Source organism: Macaca mulatta, chromosome 6 (assembly GCF_049350105.2).
Source record: "Macaca mulatta isolate MMU2019108-1 chromosome 6, T2T-MMU8v2.0, whole genome shotgun sequence".
In the NCBI taxonomy this organism is placed as follows: Eukaryota; Metazoa; Chordata; class Mammalia; order Primates; family Cercopithecidae; genus Macaca; species Macaca mulatta.
The window spans coordinates 124,605,398-124,622,545 of NC_133411.1; the positions used below are offsets into that span (position 1 = coordinate 124,605,398).

At 41.3% G+C, this 17,148-nt stretch overlaps 1 long non-coding RNA gene across 1 annotated transcript in view; it reads right to left on the reverse strand.

Annotated features, from left to right (window-relative positions):
• Positions 1-2,385: 2,385 nt before the first annotated feature.
• The window catches only part of LOC106998892 (uncharacterized), a 31,798-nt gene continuing 17,035 nt past the window's right edge, over positions 2,386-17,148 (reverse strand). Inside the window, exons 4-5 of the long non-coding RNA XR_001445471.3 lie at positions 6,142-6,202; positions 2,386-2,559 (exon numbers count right to left, since the gene is read on the reverse strand). This is a non-coding gene — a long non-coding RNA (uncharacterized LOC106998892). The remainder of the gene's footprint in view (positions 2,560-6,141; positions 6,203-17,148) is intronic.

Sequence of the window (17,148 nt, forward strand, 5' to 3'; positions counted from 1 at the left end):
GAAACTGTTCTGCTCTGGCCTTCCTCATGAATACCCCCAACCTCTTGGGTAATACCTTATCTAGGGTATGAAGATACCTTAGATGTGACAATTGAAAGATGTTGCTGGGCATGGTGGCTTAAGCCTGTAATTTCAGCACTTTAGGAGACCGAGGAGAGTGGATCACTTGAGGCCAGGAGTTCAAGACCAGCCTGGCCAACATTGTTAAACCGTATCTCTGCTAAAAATACAAAAATTAGCCAGGTGTGGTGGCACGTGCCTGTAGTCTCATTGACTCAAGAGGCTGAGGCACAAGAATCGCCTGAACCTGGAAGGCGGAGGCTGCAGTGAGCCAAAATCACACTACTACTGCACTACAGCCAGGGCGACAGAGTGAGACTCGGCTTCAGAAAAAAAGGAAAGAAAGATGTTTCAGTTTCTTTTACTTTAAACAGTGTAAGTAGACAGAGCTGGTTTGTAGAGTGTGTGTGTGTGTGTGTATATGTGTGTGTGTGTATGTGTGTGTATGCCATCCTCTTTAGGTAAATGCTTAGTCTTCCTGAGTACTTTGTCCCTTTCCTGTGACCTTCTCTAAAATTATATCTGGGTGTAGGACCAGGTGCTTTGACAGAAGGATGAAATCACTGAATCCAGGAAGTGTCCTCTGGAGTGTCCTCTGGTGTCCTTAGTGGTGTCTCTTGAGTGTTAGCCACATCCTGCCCTGCAGGCATGAGTGGCTGATGCCTGAGGCTGGTGGAGCTCTGTTTGTGATCCACTGGCCCAGTTCTTCTAGTTGGGTCAGGGCCTGGCAGTGCCTCTGCTGCAGCCTCACCTGGGCTTTTGCCAGTGCTGTGGACCCTCTGAATCTCTGCCACATGCCTCATCCAAACCTTGACTAAGCAATCTACCGCACAGCCTCTGAAGCAGGATGACTTCTTTCCTCACCATGCCAACACCTACTAAGGCTGCCTGCTCTCAACACAGCCTTCTTCACAGGGTCCCCTGTGTTGTATAGGAATCTCTGGGTCCTGACACCTGGGAACTAATAGAGAATTGGTAAAGTTAATCCCAGCCCTCCCTTTGTCTAATGAGGCTACACAATAGATTCATAAACCTCCCTGTTTTGTGGGGCAAATGGAGAGACAAATTGCCTCTTTCGTGTTCCAAACATGAGTTGGATGAGCATCTGCCCCTTAATTCATCTACCATGCTTCCAGTTAAAGCCTGTAGAGGAGAACTGGGGCTCCCTGCCTTTTTCATTCTCTTCCCATAATTTCCCAGGCCTAGAGTTTTGGGCTGCCTACTCTTATGTCATATTTTCTTCCAACTTGACTGCAGCCTTATAGCTAAAATAAAATGGCAGACAGCATGCTATAGGGAAAACAGTGCCCAAGCTACAGATGAGGAATTTTAAATTGGGAAAGACTAAAAAATTATATATTTTGTAAATAGATGGCTCCCTTCAGGCTTTCACTAATATTACAGTTTAAATTTTATTTTGCTATAAGATGCAAAATAGATCTATGAGAGCATCTAATGTGGAAGTGAGTTATTGACCTAGTCAGGGCGGTCAAAGAAGGCTTCCAGGAGGAAGTGAAAAGCAAGCTAAGGACTATAGATTGTGCTAAAGGAATAGTGAAGGGTTTTCCCTGTGGAAGAAACAGCATGCCTAGGTGTCCTGTGGTCAGAAGGTGGCCCATTACTATTTATTTTACCTTCAATGATGGTTGATTGTCAATTTAACATATGAGAAGGATATAATCTGACCATAGACTGAGCTAGGGCTAATGAGGACAAATGGCAAGGAAGACAGTTTCTAATTACCATCTCCTGTATAGTTCCAGTCTAATGGAGAACGATTTGTTAAATTAGTAGAGCTTGGTATCTTTTTGTTAAATGATTCTCTGATAATATTAACTTTTCTGCAAACTAGAAAGTAGAAAACTATTTTCTTTTTTTTAAAGAAACAATGATTTCAAGGAAGCAATATTGCTTAAAACAAAGAAATATTTTTAAATTCATAATAGGAATATAAACCTGAACTTAACAATTTTTTTATAGGGCTAAAATTTTATTTTCCTCTTTAGAGGCATTGACTCAGTTTGATCTTTACAGAATATGTATGAAACACAATACAATAATCATTTAGATTAAAGAGGCTTGTGATTAAAACCAGATGGATAAAATGTTTTATTATTGGGCATTTTGATATTTATGCTGACTAAACATTACTCTTGAACTTGTCTCCAAAGGTCCTGACAAAATGATGACAGCGCATCCCTTGTGAAAATTCCACCCATCAGACAGTGTGAGAACATGAGCTCAGAATTACATCTGATAATTGCTCATCTTTAATTCATTTTAGAATATGATACACATAGATGAAAAAAAACAAAACCCAATGACTAATGACTCATTCTTTTGTTGCCTCTAGCTTTACTTTCACAATAGCTTTTTGAAATACTGTGACTTGTGTGGTACAGAATCTGACCCCATCAAGAAAGGCACAGAAAGATTATATAACATATGTTAATCACCATCAGAATATCAATATGATTAGATAACTACACACTGACGTTTCTGAAGAGATAAAAGAAAATTTGGTATGTTAGCAATCCCCAGGTGGTAATCATTTGTTATCTGCCCAATATACAAATTTCTCAACATACAGCTAATTAAGCAAGAGAAAGAAAAATATCCACCAGTAATTTGACATATGATATACTCAGTATTGAGTGTGGATACTTCATATTTTATGTATTTGCATAATTCCAGTGGAGAATAGGGTAAACTTTTATTTTTGAGGTTATAATATTTGTGATGAAAATGAACCTGCCCCTTATTCCTCACTCACTGGTTACGTGTGATGAAGTAGTTAATCTTCAAAGTGGGCGAATTGAGCTTTTTTCAGGCTAAACCATAATAAGTTTATGGCAAAGACACAGTTTCTGAATTATGATCTACTATACATATATATGTATGTATATATACATATATATTATATATATATATTTGGTTTGAAAATTCCCTTCAGAAATTCGATGTGGGGAAAAGATAGAAATAGGACAAGATAATGTGTTAAAGATGAAAATGGTAAAATGCTAGGGTGCAGAGAATAATCTCACATGAGCTTTCTTAATCCTTGGGAATAAAACATAACAACATGCTGTTCTTATGTAACTCCGGTCTAGTTAATGGTATGTTCTCTGTATATGGCACTACATAATACTGTGTTTTCCCTAAACCCATGCATGATACTTTACACTAATTTATAAAAAGAAAGTATGTTCCCATGGACTAAATGCAAGAAAACACACTGCAGTAGATAGACAAGCTCAGGGAGCAGAAGTCAAACAATGAAGCTCTTCTTGAGGAACTGTGGTCACAAGATGAGGTCCTGCCACAGTATACGACCAGAGCTGCAAACAGTTGAGAACACTGAAAATCTTTGGGGAAGGTGGTATGCAGAGTTAAGCTTGGGTATGGGTGGCAAACCACAGGATGTGTGTGAGGGGCAACCATGAAGTCATATGCAAGATTTAACTCATGTGCCAAAAGTAAGTGTGGTCCTCTCTGCCCTCAGTGTTGTAGCTTAAGAAACCAATATCCCAGGGCACAAAAGATTCTCTTGACCTCTTCCTTGGTTATTACTCATAGCATATTCTTTTGAATATACTGGGGTGGAAAATTTTTTAGATTTAGGGGGACAGATGATTTTAAGGAATTGCCAAATGCTGTTGGATGGGGAGTAATTTAGCTTTTTTTTTTATAGTATTGCGATTATTTTTCTTTTTTGAGAAAGAAGGAGAAAGAGAAAGGAGATTATTATAAAATAATGAGGCATTTTCTTGCATATCTTCAGTAAATTTATTTTAAAATATTATATACCTCATATATGTATGCTCCTAAGTATAAAGCATGTCTACTCAAAAGTGTATAATTACATAATATTACCAAGTTGTTCTTAAAACAAGAAAGGTAGCTAATTTCTATCTGGACTACAGGTCTTGTGTGATTGGTTCATATGGAATATGTTCATAGTACCCATGTCAAATCTGGGGATGGATAAAAATAGGAAAACAAAATACATGGACAAAGAATAAATCTTGGTGCCAATATGCATAACAAATGAAAGCTTTAATTGCATCAAAAAATGAATATAGTATAGATGTAAGGAGCTGGCACAAACTCAGCACTCAATATGTGCGATCTGTCAGAGGATAGAGCTGCCACAAAAGCTATCATTATGAGCATTTACTGTGTACTAGACCTGCCAAATTGCTTTACACATATATCTTGCTTCTTTCTCGGGATGGCCCTATTACAGGTAAATTACTACTTTCCACTTTTAATATAGGGAGGTCTAGAGAGGTTAGATAAATCAATTAAGGTCATACAGCTAACAGTAGCAAAGCCAGATTTTGAAACCATATCTGTTTAAAACCAGATTCTGCACTTTTAATCCCTTAACTCTCTTTTGTATGTTTTCTGCAAAAGTAAAAAAGGAATTGAAATGAATATACTCTGCTTATATTAAAACTATTACACCAAAAGTCTGTTCCTTGGCTGAAACACACACACACACACACACACACACACACACACACACACACACACACACACGGCATGGCCCTTACTTATACACATATACCAACTTACTCAGCTGAATGAGTGCTTCTCTCTTGTCTTTTATCTTTTGTCTTCCTTTACCTTCCTTCTTGACTGTCATCCTTCCCATTTCACTTTGCCTTAACCCCACTATTCTCATCTCTTTCACCTGAATCCCACCTTTACTTTTCTCCTTTCACAAAGGCAAAGACTTTGATGCTGTGGGTAAAAAGAAGAGAACTTGCAACCCCTAGCTGCCTCGTCCTCCCCAGCCATAGGCCATTCAGCTGTGTCTGAGGCATCTTCTTGTTTCCCCAACAGCCTGCTTGCCACAATCCCCAAGCCCTTCTCCAGCTCACAGTCAGAGATGCCTAGAGTAATCTCAGTTTAGTTTTCCTCTGCATTGTAGTTTATCCTGGCTTATGGCCTCCAAGACATAGCTCCACTATCTGTTTTCCTTTCCTAACAAGGTTAGGAGTAGGGAACACGAGAAATGAGGTGCAGGAGGAAACCTTTTCTACATTTAGATGGTTTCTAGAGTGTGTCACACTGCCAGATAGAAATGAGGCTTGTTAAAAGAGTACTCAGTAAGTGGGGCTGTCCACCTGACATTGCCTCCTCTGGGTATCGGAGTCATGACTGCATCAGGCAGATGAGGTCTGTGACTTGTCCATATTCCACAGTGCCCTAGGAGTCGGGCAGGAGGAGGGTCCTTTAACTTCAGATTTCATTAAAACACTGTATTAGTCCATTTTCACACTGCTCTAAAGATACTACCTAAGACTGGGTAATTTATAAACAAAGGAGGTTTAATTGACTCACAGTTCTACAGGCTTAACAGGAAGCATGGCTAGGAGGCCTCAGGTGAAACTTACAATCATGGCAGAAGGCGAAAGGGAAGCAGGCACCTTCTTCACGAGGTGTAAGAGGGAGTGTGTGTAGGAGGAACTGTCAAACACTTATAAAACCATCAGATCTTGTGAGAACTCACTATCACAAGAACGGCATAAGGAAACCATCTCCATGATCCAGTCACTTCCCACCAGATCCCGCCCTCAACACGTGGGGATTATGGGGATTACAATTTGAGATGAGATTCGGGTGGGGACACAGAGCCAAACCATATATCAGACACCAATAGCATTTTCAAGTAATGATTACATCAACACTATAAAATAAGAACTAATTTAGCTATGCTTATGTATAAAAAATACACAAATGCTATACAATGTCCCTGATGTAAATGTCCAATTCTTTCAAAACTTAATAGCTTTATAATATCATTGGCTAAGAATAGCTAAGAGAGTAGTCTAATAGTCTCTGTTCTGCTTAAGTAAACATCTCTTCTATAACACATTATCCGAATTCTGCTTATCTTTGATTTTTAATGATTCCCAGGCTGTTCCTGTTTCAAACTGAGACATCACCTCTCTGTGTGAGGACCCCTGTTGCTAGTCAGTAAATGACCCCTATCTGCAACTACTTAAAGTTCAGATTTTAAACAACAAAAGTCATTGTTATAGAATTGCCAATGTGTGTTTTCAATATACTCACCGAGATGCCTGGCACTAAGTACTTGTTGCTCCAAGAATAGCATCAGGCAAGGGACAGGGGCCTAGTAAAATGAGGTTAAGGAGAAAAAAAAAAGCAATTTATTAGAAGGATGGGGGTGATGTGGGTAGCTTATAGTTCCTAAAGAGAAGAAACTCAACTAGCTTCCCCAAGTTACTCTGTCCACAGTCACAGGATCTCTTGTTTCCAATTTTCTCTGAGCAAAGGCTTCATTCTCCGTCTTCTAGGCTGGCTCTCTCTGCTTATCCCACCGTATGGGAGGATATAGCCACTGCAACAGCCCTAGTTGTTCTTCCCTTCCAATTCATACATTCAATAAAGACTTAGAGTTTGCATGTGCCTAATCCCATTTGCAGGAAAATGAACAGATTGACCAGCAGAAATTAGGTTTCCATTGGGTCCAACACACTAAGGGAGGGGGCCAACATGGGAGCCCACGAGAGAAGGAGGTGAGGAAGGGTTCTCAAAGGAGAAGGGTAGGATGAGGAGAACAATGGCTTCTGTCTCTGGGATAAATGGCTTCACTTCTTTCTCATCGCTCTGTCCTGCATGCTTCTGCACTCTTGAGCAGGACAAATAATTTTTTTTAACCAGAGCCCAAGAGGCAAACTGATCAACCACTGGGCTTAATAATGGATGTTAGGACATGTCCCATGTATTACCATTAAACATGCTACTGATAATACCTTTTCAAGGCTACAAGGGTATAGCTGTTTAACGATGGTATCCTCTTGGTTCAGAGACATAGAAGCAAAGAGGGGAGAACCAAACCTCTTTGTTCATGAGCCAAGAATGAAAGGAACAGCAATTGAAAGAAGTTCGTTGTATCTTATTCCCCCATTCTAGGTTGTTATCTCTTATCAGGATTTAAATCCTATCCAAGGGAGGCTCTCTCCCCGACATAGTGGAGGCTAGAAGTCAGTCAACTAATGTTTTTAGAGTCAGTTAAATGTGAAATTATAAAAAATACACATATACCTTAAACATTTTATTTTATTTTATTTTACTTTATTTTATTTTATTTTATTTTATTTATTTTGAGACAGACTCTTGCTCTGTCGCCCAGGCTAGAGTGCAGTGGCGCCATGGTGGCTCACTGAAAGCTCCTCCTCCCGGGTTCACGCCATTCTCCTGCCTCAGCCTTCCGAGTTGCTGGGACTACAGGCACCCACCACCACGCCCGGCTAAATTTCTTTATATTTTTAGTAGAGATGGGGTTTTACCATGTTAGCCAGGATGGTCTCGATCTCCTGACCTCATGACCCGCCCGCCTCGGCCTCCCAAAGTGCTGGGATTACAGGTGTGAGCCACTGCACCCGGCCTAAACATTTTATTTTAACTTAAAACATGTAAATGCATATTCATTTGCAAATGTTGTGATGTAGCCCTGCCTTTTCTTTGAATATAGAATCATTGTTTGGTATTTAGTTCCACATTGCTTGTCTAAACCATGTTTATTTTTTCTGATCTCCAGATACGGTTTATTTAAAGTGGAATGAATAACGATTCATAAAAGAGTACAAAACAGTAGATGTTCACCAATTTTTCTCTTTCAAGAACATTTTTTAGTGACTTATCTTCATTGACTTTCTAAAATAGTCAATGTGGTTGTCATAGAAACAATCATTCCTTTTCTTTTGCCCTCATATTTCACTGGTAAACATAATCATTAACTAAAATATGTAAATCGAGTGACAAGTACAATTGTCATGAACAGGTGTGAGAACTAGCTCTGCAGTCTCTCAGTAAGGATGCAGCTCAGCTGAAGGGAGGGGAGTTTTGCAGCCTGCACAGGAGCAGTGTCTTCTCAAACTTGGGTGTGCCTCAGAATCACCTGGAAGGTTTATGAATACACAGGTTGCGGTGTTTTAGCAATTCCAGGAGGTCTGGATTAAGCAAATCCAGGAGGCCTGAGAATTTGCATTTATATTAACTTATAGGGGCTGCCAATGCTTGTGGTCTGGGGACCATACTCTGAGAACCACTGTTCTAGTGCGTGACCCAGTAGCCACAAGCATTCAGCAGGTCATGGCAACAGTTTGGATGCTTTTCAGACTGATTGGAGAGTGCCAGACAATCCAGCAGGCTAATTACATAAAGTTTGTTATGAGAGTTGGCCCTGTGATTCTTCTCTATCAGTCTCTCATATTGCTTATCCAAATGATCCGTGGTTAGCTGCTGAGGCTCAGCCAGTCACCCTGGGCTCTGGTTCCATCTGCAATGGATGACCGTGTAAATGACCACGTGCTCTGGGCTGGCTATTTAATTTTAATGAACCCCAGTTTACTTATCTGTAGAAAATGGGATGATAACATTTTTAAGGGACAAAGGACCTTGTTACTCATTGCACAGCAGACAACAGGAGCATCAACTTGTTTGTGTTGATTTCCTTTGCCACCAAGTCCCATAGGGTGACACAATATGAGCCATATGGATGCTATGCACACAGGGGGTTTGTGTTGTATCTAAGGAACACTGAGCGTTGGGAGTCTATTGCTTTATAGCAAGCACTAAATAAGCCTACTGTTGGTGTGGAGGAAGATTGTACCTTATCTCTCAAATTTGCCAGTACATAAAATAACCTTGAGAAATTGCCCTGTAACAGACCAATCAGTCTTGCAGTCTTGCCACACCCAGAAGAAGAGTGCCAGGGGCCCAAGGAGGACTGGCTGTTCCAGCACTGTGCACTTGTACAAAGTGCAGAATTGATGTATCCAAGCATATTCCCATTTTATAACTTGACATTCATTACCAAATTGCCCTTCAAAAAACTTTTCCAAGTTACATTCCCAGCAAGGACCCATTTTCTTACGTTCTTACTACACTGAGTATTATCACCTTTTAATCTTTGCAATTTTATAGGTCAAAGACAAATTCTTGTTTCACTTGCGTCTCTGTGAGATTAGACACCTTTTTACACTCATTAGTCATTTATGTTTTTTCTGTTGTGAATGGCATGTGCTGGTTTTCTCAAAATGAGTTGACTTGGCTCTTCTCCTTGGACCCAGGAAGAATGCAGCCTGGACCTGATCTTATGTGCTGAGTACCTATTAAGAGCAAGGCTCTGGTCTCTGTCTTGAGCTTCCCCACAGTAGTTGGGAAAATGAACCACACTCATGTACAGGGGAACTTGCAATGCCAGCCTCTGAATCCTAAGGGATGAATGTATAACACAATCATTTATTCAGTCAGCTATCACAGAGCCCCTTCTAGTACCAGGCATTCCTCCAGGCACCGGAGATATAAGAACCAGACATATTTCTGCTCCTAAAGCACTCATTGTCTGGTAAAGAACAGGCAAGTAGAATACAGTGTGAGGAGGAGCTATGGTAATAGGAGTGTACATGGGGTGCTATGGCAGCAAATCAGGAGATGATAATTTTTATATTTTCTAATTTATGTAACTTTGTGAGTAATGAGAGTATGTAAGATAATATACAGCTCAAAAAATTATAAGATGTTATTATTAGGGATGGCATGATACTATGAGAGGATTGTAGTTTAGACATACAAGGGTTGGTATCTCATTTCAGCCACTTTCTAACTGTGTGATCTTGAGGAAGTTTCTTAATAATATCTTCTTCATAGAATCACAATGAGTCACAAAAATAATATAAAGTCCAATCTATTTGTGGGACCTGGAGATCTACATATCATATTTATATATATTTAAAAGTTTAAAGCAAGTTAGTTATAGATAAAAATGCAATTTCTGTCAAAATTTCAGTTGCCTTCTTTGCAGAAATGGACAAGTAGATCCTAAAATTCATATGGATATGTAAAGGACTTCAAATAGCCAAAATAATCTTGAGAAAGAAAATCAGTTGGAGGATTCACACTTATCACAAAACTCACTACACAACTACATTAATCAAGACATAAAAATCAAGACATTAAAAATAGACATACAAGTCAATAGAATGGAATTGAGAGGCCAAAAATAAAACATTACATTTGCAGCCAATTGTGCTAAGACAATTCAATGGGGGAAAGATTAGGCTTTTCAATAAATGGTGCTGGTACAACTAGATGAAGCTGAAACCCCTTCCTCACACAAATATAAATGAACTAAAAATGAACTATAGATCTAAATGTAAGAGCTTAAACTATAAAACCTTCATGAGAAAGCACAGGTACACATTTTCATGACTTTTTATTAAGATATGGTTTCCTTTTTTTTTTTTTTTTCGGAGACGGAGTTTCGCTCTTGTTGCCCAGAACTAGAGTGCAGTGACACGATCTTGGCTCACTGCAACTTCTGTGTCTCATGTGCTTCCATGTGAAGAGACCACCAAACAGGCTTTGTGTGAGCAACAAGGCTGTTTATTTCACCTGGGTGCAGACGGGCTGAGTCGGAAAAGAGAATCAGCAAAGGGTGGTGGGATTATCATTAGTTCTTATAGGTTTTGGGATAGGCAGTGGAGTTAGGAGCAATGTTTTACATGCAGGGGGTGGATCTCAAAAGTACATTCTCAAGGGTGGGGAGAATTACAAAGAACCTTCTTAAGTGTGGGGGAGATTACAAAGAACCTTCTTAGGGGTGGGAGACATTACAAAGTACATTGATCAGTTAGGGTGGGGCAGAAACAAATCACAATGGTGGAATGTCGTCAGTTAAGGCTATTTTCACTTCTTTTGCGGATCTTCAGTTGCTTCAGGCCATCTGGATGTATACCTTCAGGTTACAGGGCATATGACGGCTTAGCTTGGGCTCAGAGGCCTGACACTCTGCCTTCCGGTTTCAAGTGATTCTGCCTCAGCCTCTTGAGTAGCTGAGACTACAGGTGCCTGCCACCATGCTGGCTGATTTTTGCATTTTTAGTAGAGATGGGATTTCACCATGTTGGCCAGGCTGCTCTCGAACTCCTGACCTCGTGATCCATGCACCTCGGCCTCCCAAAGTGCTGGGATTGCAGGCGTGAGCCACCGTGCCCAGCCTAAGAAATGGTTTCTTAATTATGAACCAAAAGCACAAAGCAACCAAAGAAAATATAAATAAATTAGACTTCAAAATTAGAAGTTCTTGTGCTTCAAAGACCACTACAACAAAAATATAAGGTCAACCCACTGAATATGAGAAAACATTTGCAAATTGTCAGGCCTCTGAGGCCAAGCAAGCCATCATATCCCCTGTGACCTGTATGTATACATCCAGATGGCCTGAAGCAACTAAAGATCCACAAAAGAAGTGAAAATAGCTTTAACTGATGACTTTCCACCATTGAAATTTGTTCCTGCCCCACCCTAACTGATACGATATAGTCTCCACTGCCCTTAAGAAGGTACTTTGTAATATTCTCCCCCACCCCTAAGAATGTACTTTGTACACCTATCCCAAACCTATAAGAACTAATGATAATCCCACCACCCTTTGCTGACTCCTTTTTCCGACTCAGCCTGCCTGCACCCAGGTGAAATAAACAGCCTTGTTGCTCACACAAAGCCTGTTTGGCAGTCTCTTCACACAGATGCGTGTGACATTTGGTACTGAAGACCCGAGACAGGAGGACTCCTTCGGGAGACCAGTCCCCTGTCCTCACCCTCACTCCGTGAGGAGACCCACTTGCCACCTCGGGTCCTCAGACCAACCAGCCCAAGGAACATCTCACCAATTTCAAATCAGGTAAGCGGTCTTTTCACTCTTTTCCAGACTCTCTGGCTACCCTTCAATCTTCCTCTCTTGCTACCCTTCAATCTCCCTGTCCTTCCAATTCCAGTTCTTTTTCCTCTCTAGTAGAGACAAGGAGAAACATTTTATCCATGGACCCAAAACTCCGGCACCGGTCATGGACTCGGGAAGACAGTCTCCCCTTGGTATTTAATCACTGCGGGGATGCCTGTCTGATTATTCACCCACTCTCCATTGGTGTCTGATCACTGCGGGGACACCTGCCTTGGTCATTCACCCATATTCCCTTGGTGGCAAGTCAATTGCGGGGATGCCTGCTTTGGCTACTCACCCACATTGCAGCCCAGGGCTGTTCACCATCGCCTTCTCCGTGTCTCTACCTTTCTCTTTAAACTTACCTCCTTCACTATGGGTAACTTTCCACCCTCCATTCCCTCGTCTTCTCCTTTAGCCGTGTTCTTAAAAACCTAAAACCCCTTTGACTCACACCTGACCTAAAACCTAAATGCCTTATTTCCTTCTGCAATACCACTTGACCCCAACACAAACTCGACAATAGTTCCAAGCAGCCAGAAAACAGCACTTTTGATATCTCCATTTTACAAGACCTGGATGACTTTTGTCAAAAAATGGGCAAATGGTCTGAGGTGCCTGATGTCCAGGCACTCTTTTACACATCGGTCCCTACCTAGTCTCTGCTCCCAATGCAACTCATCCCAAATCTTTCTTCTTTCTCTCCTGTCTGTTCCTTCAGTCTCCACCCCAAGTTCTGAGTCCTTTGAATCCTTCTTTTCTGTAGACTCATCTGACCTCTCCCCTTCTCCCCAGGCTGCTCCTCACCAGGCCGAGCCAGGTCCCAATTCTCCCTCAGCCTCTGCTCCCCCACCCTATAATCCTTCTATCACCTCCCCTCCTCACACCCAGTCTGGCTTATAGTTTCATTCCACGACTAGCTCTCCCCCACCTGTCCAACAATTTCCTCTTAAAGAGGTGGCTGGAGCTAAAGGCATAGTCAAGGTTAATGTTCCTTTTTTCTTTATCTGACCTCTCCCAAATCAGTTAGCATTTAGGCTCTTTTTCATCAAATATAAAAACCCAGCCCAGTTCATGGCCCGTTTGGCAACAACTCTTAGATGCTTTACTATCCTAGACCCCAGAGGAAGGCTGTCTTATTCTCAATATGCATTTTATTACCCAATCAGCTCCTGACATTAGAAAAAGCTCCAAAAATTAGATTCCGGACCTCAAACACCACAACAGGACCTAATTAACCTAGCCTTCAAGGTGTACCATAATAGAGTAGAAGCAGCCAAGTAGCTATGTATTTCTGAGTTACAACTACTTGCCTCCACTGTGAGAGAAACCCGCCACATCTCCAGCACACAAGAACTTCAAAACGTCTGAACCACAGTGGCCAGGTGTTCCTCCAGGACCGCCTCCCCCAGGAGCTTGCTTCAAGTGCCGGAAATCTGGCCACTAGGTCAAGGAATGCCCGCAGCCCAGGATTCCTCCTAAGCCATGTCCCAACTGTGCGAGACCCCACTGGAAATCGGACCATCCAACTCGCCCGGCAGCCACTCCCAGAGCCCCTGGAACTCTGGTCCAAGGCTCTCTGACTAACTCCTTCCCAGATCTTCTCGGCTTAGTGGCTGAAGACTGATGCTGCCCGATGGCCTTGGAGGCCCCCTGGACAGTCACAGATGCTGAGCTTTGGGTAACTCTTATAGTGGAGGGTAAGTTCGTCCCCTTCTTAATCAATACGGAGGCTACCCACTCCACATTACGTTCTTTTCAAGGGCCTGTTTCCCTTGCCTCCATAACTGTTGTGGGTATTGACGGCCAGGCTTTTAAAGCTCTTAAAACTCCCCAACTCTGGTGCCAACTTGGACAACATTCTTTAATGCACTCCTTTTTAGTTATCCCCACCTGCCCAGCTCCCTTATTAGGTTGAGACATTTTAACTAAATTATCTGCTTCCCTGATTATTCCTGGGCTACAGTCACACCTCATTGCCACCCTTTTCCCCAGTTCAAAGCCTCCTTTGCATTCTCCTCTTATATCTCCCCACCTTAATCCACAAGTATGGGACACCTCTACTCCTTCTTTGGCAACCAATCATGCACCCCTTACCATCTCATTAAAACCTAATCACCCTTACCCCACTCAATGCCAATATCCCATCCCACAACAGGCTTTAAGAGGATTAAAGCCTGTTATCACTTGCCTGCTACAGCATGGCCTTTTAAAGCCTATAAAGTCTCCTTGCAGTTCCCACATTTTACCTGTCCAAAAACCAGACAAGTCTTACAGGTTAGTTCAGGATCTGCACTTTATTAACCAAATTGTCTCACCTTTATTAACCAAATTGTCACCACCCTGTGGTGCCAAACCCATATACTCCCCTATCCTCAATACCTCGCTCCACAATCCATTATTCTGTTCTAGATAAACCTAGCTGACCCCATAAATCCTAAATCCTTTCCCCACTCCCCTTTTCATTCCTTAAAAAACTGCCCTAAAAGCTGCTCCCACACTAGCTCTCCCTAACTCATCCCAACCCTTTTCATTACACACAGCTGAAGTACAGTGCTGTGTGGTTAGAATTCTTACACAAGAACTGGGACTGCACCCTGTAGCCTTTCTGTCCAAACAACTTGACCTTACTGTTTTAGCCTAGCCCTCATGTCTGCATGCAGTGGCTGCTGCTGCTTTAATACTTTTAGAGGTCCTCAAAATCACAAGCTATGCTCCGCTTATTCTCTATAGTTCCCATAACTTTCAAAATCTATTTTCCTCCTTACACTTGATGCATATACTTTCTGACCCCCAGCTCCTTCAGCTATACTCACTCTGTTGAGTCTCCCACAATTACCATTGTTCCTGGCCCAGACTTCAATACGGCCTCCCACATTATTCCGGATACTACACCTGACCCCCATGACTGTATCTCTGCTCCACCTGACATTCCCTCCATTTCCCCATATTTCCTTCTCTCCTGTTCCTCACCCTGATCACACTTGGTTTACTGATGGCAGTTCTACCAGGCCTAATCGCCGCTCACCTGCAAAGGCAGGCTATGCTATAGTATCTTCCACATCTATCACTGAGGTTACCACTCTGCCCCCCTCCACTACCTCTCAGCAAGCCGAATTCATTGCTTTAACTCAGGCCCTCACTCTTGCAAAGGGACTACACATCAATATTTATACTGACTCTAAATATACCTTCCATATCCTGCACCACAATGCTGTTATATGGGCTGAAACAGGTTTCCTCACTATGCAAGGGTCCTCCATCATTAATCCCTCTTTAATAAAAACTCTTCTCAAAGCCGCTTTACTTCCAAAGGAAGCTGGAGTCATTCACTGCAAGGGCCATCAAAAGGCATCAGATCCCATCACTCAGGGCAATGCTTATGCTGATAAGGTAGCTAAAGCAGCAGCTAGCATTCCAACTTCTATCCCTCACAGCCAGTTTTTCTCCTTCTCATTGGTCACTCCTACTTACTCTTCCACTGAAGTTTCCACCTATCAATGCCTCTCCACTCAGGGCAGATGGTTCTTAGACCAAAAAAAAAAGTATCTCCTTCCAGCCTCACAGGCCCATTCTATTCTGTCATCATTTCATAACCTCTTCCATGTAGGTTACAAGCCATTAGCCTGCCTCTTAAAAACCTCTCATTTCTTTTCCATTATGAAAATCTATCCCCATTCCACCACTCTTGACTCCCTCTTGGAGTGGATAGATGATCTTTGCTGACAGGACACACTCCAACACTTTCACCCTGATGAAGTCCTATTCTTTACTTTTATACTCACTTTTATTCTCATTCCCATTCTTATGCCACCCTCTACCTCTCCCCAGCTATCTCCGCCACACTATCAATCTCACTCACTGTCTCCTAGCCATTTCTAATCCTTATTTAACAAACAATTGCTGGTTTTACATTTCTCTTTCCTCCAAAATCACCAAGGCCTTGATTTACTCACTGCTGAAAAAGGAGACTCTGTATATTTTTAAATGAAGACTGTTTTTGTTGTTGTTGTTGTTGTTTTTACCTAAATCAATCTGGCCTGGTATATGACAACATAAGAAAACTCAAGGAGAGAGCCCCAAAATTCTCCAACCAAGCAAATAATTATGCTGAACCCCCTTGGGCACTCTCTAATTGGATGTCCTGGGTCCTCTCAATTCTTAGTCCTTTAATACCTGTTTTCCTCCTTCTCTTATTTGGACCTTGTGTCTTCCATTTAGTTTCTCAATTCATAAAAAACTGCATCCAGGCCATCACCAATCATTCTATACAACAAATGCTCCTTCTAACAACCCCACAATATCACCCCTTACCCCAAAATCTTTCTTCAGTTTAATCTCTCCCACTGTAGGTTCCCACACTGCTCCTAATCCCGCTTGAAGCAGCCCTGAGAAACATCGCCATTATCTCTCCATACCACCCCCCACAATTTTTGCCACCCCAACACTTCACCACTATTTTGTTTTGTTGTTCTTACTAATGTAAGAAGACAGGAATGTCAGGCCTCTGTACCCAAGCGAAGTCATCATATCCCCTGTGAACTGCACGTATACATACAGATGGCCTGAAGCAATGGAAGACCCACAAAAGAAGTGAAAATAGCCTTAACTGATGACATTTCACCACTGTGATTTGTTCCTGCCCCACGCTAAATGATATGATATAGTTTCCCCTGCACTTAAGAAGGTACTGTGTAATATTCTCCCCCACCCTTAAGAATGTACTTTGTACACCTATCCCAAACCTATAAGAACTAATGATAATCCCACCACCCTTTGCTGACTCCTTTTTTGGACTCAGTCTGCCTGCACCTAGGTGAAATAAACAGCCTTGTCGCGCCTATTTGGTGATCTCTTCACATGGACGTGTGTAACACAAATCATACATCTGACAATGAGATGTACTGTCAGAGATGTCAATAATAAATCAAATAAGCAACTGTTAAGTAAAATATGTTCCATCCTCTTGACAGAAATAACTACATAAAGAAAAAAAGAAAAATTTGTGTTAAGTATGGTTTTATGTGACTGCAAGTTGGTAAAATATTAAACAACAAAATTTAATAACTATTGATGCATAAAAGACATAATTCACAAAATATATTTATTTCATAAAATTTATTTTTTCTTGCTGTCATTTCAGCAAAATCATTAATTTTGCCATTAAATTATGTACATAATTTATCTTCTGTTGAAAGTAATGATTCTGAAAGATAGCATTTAGTTGTATTACAGTGTATGAAATGTGAATATATTTTAATAAGAAATGTAAAGTAAAATAAATGTAAAAATCAAAACTTTATTGTTGTTTTAAGAAGTTTCCTTCT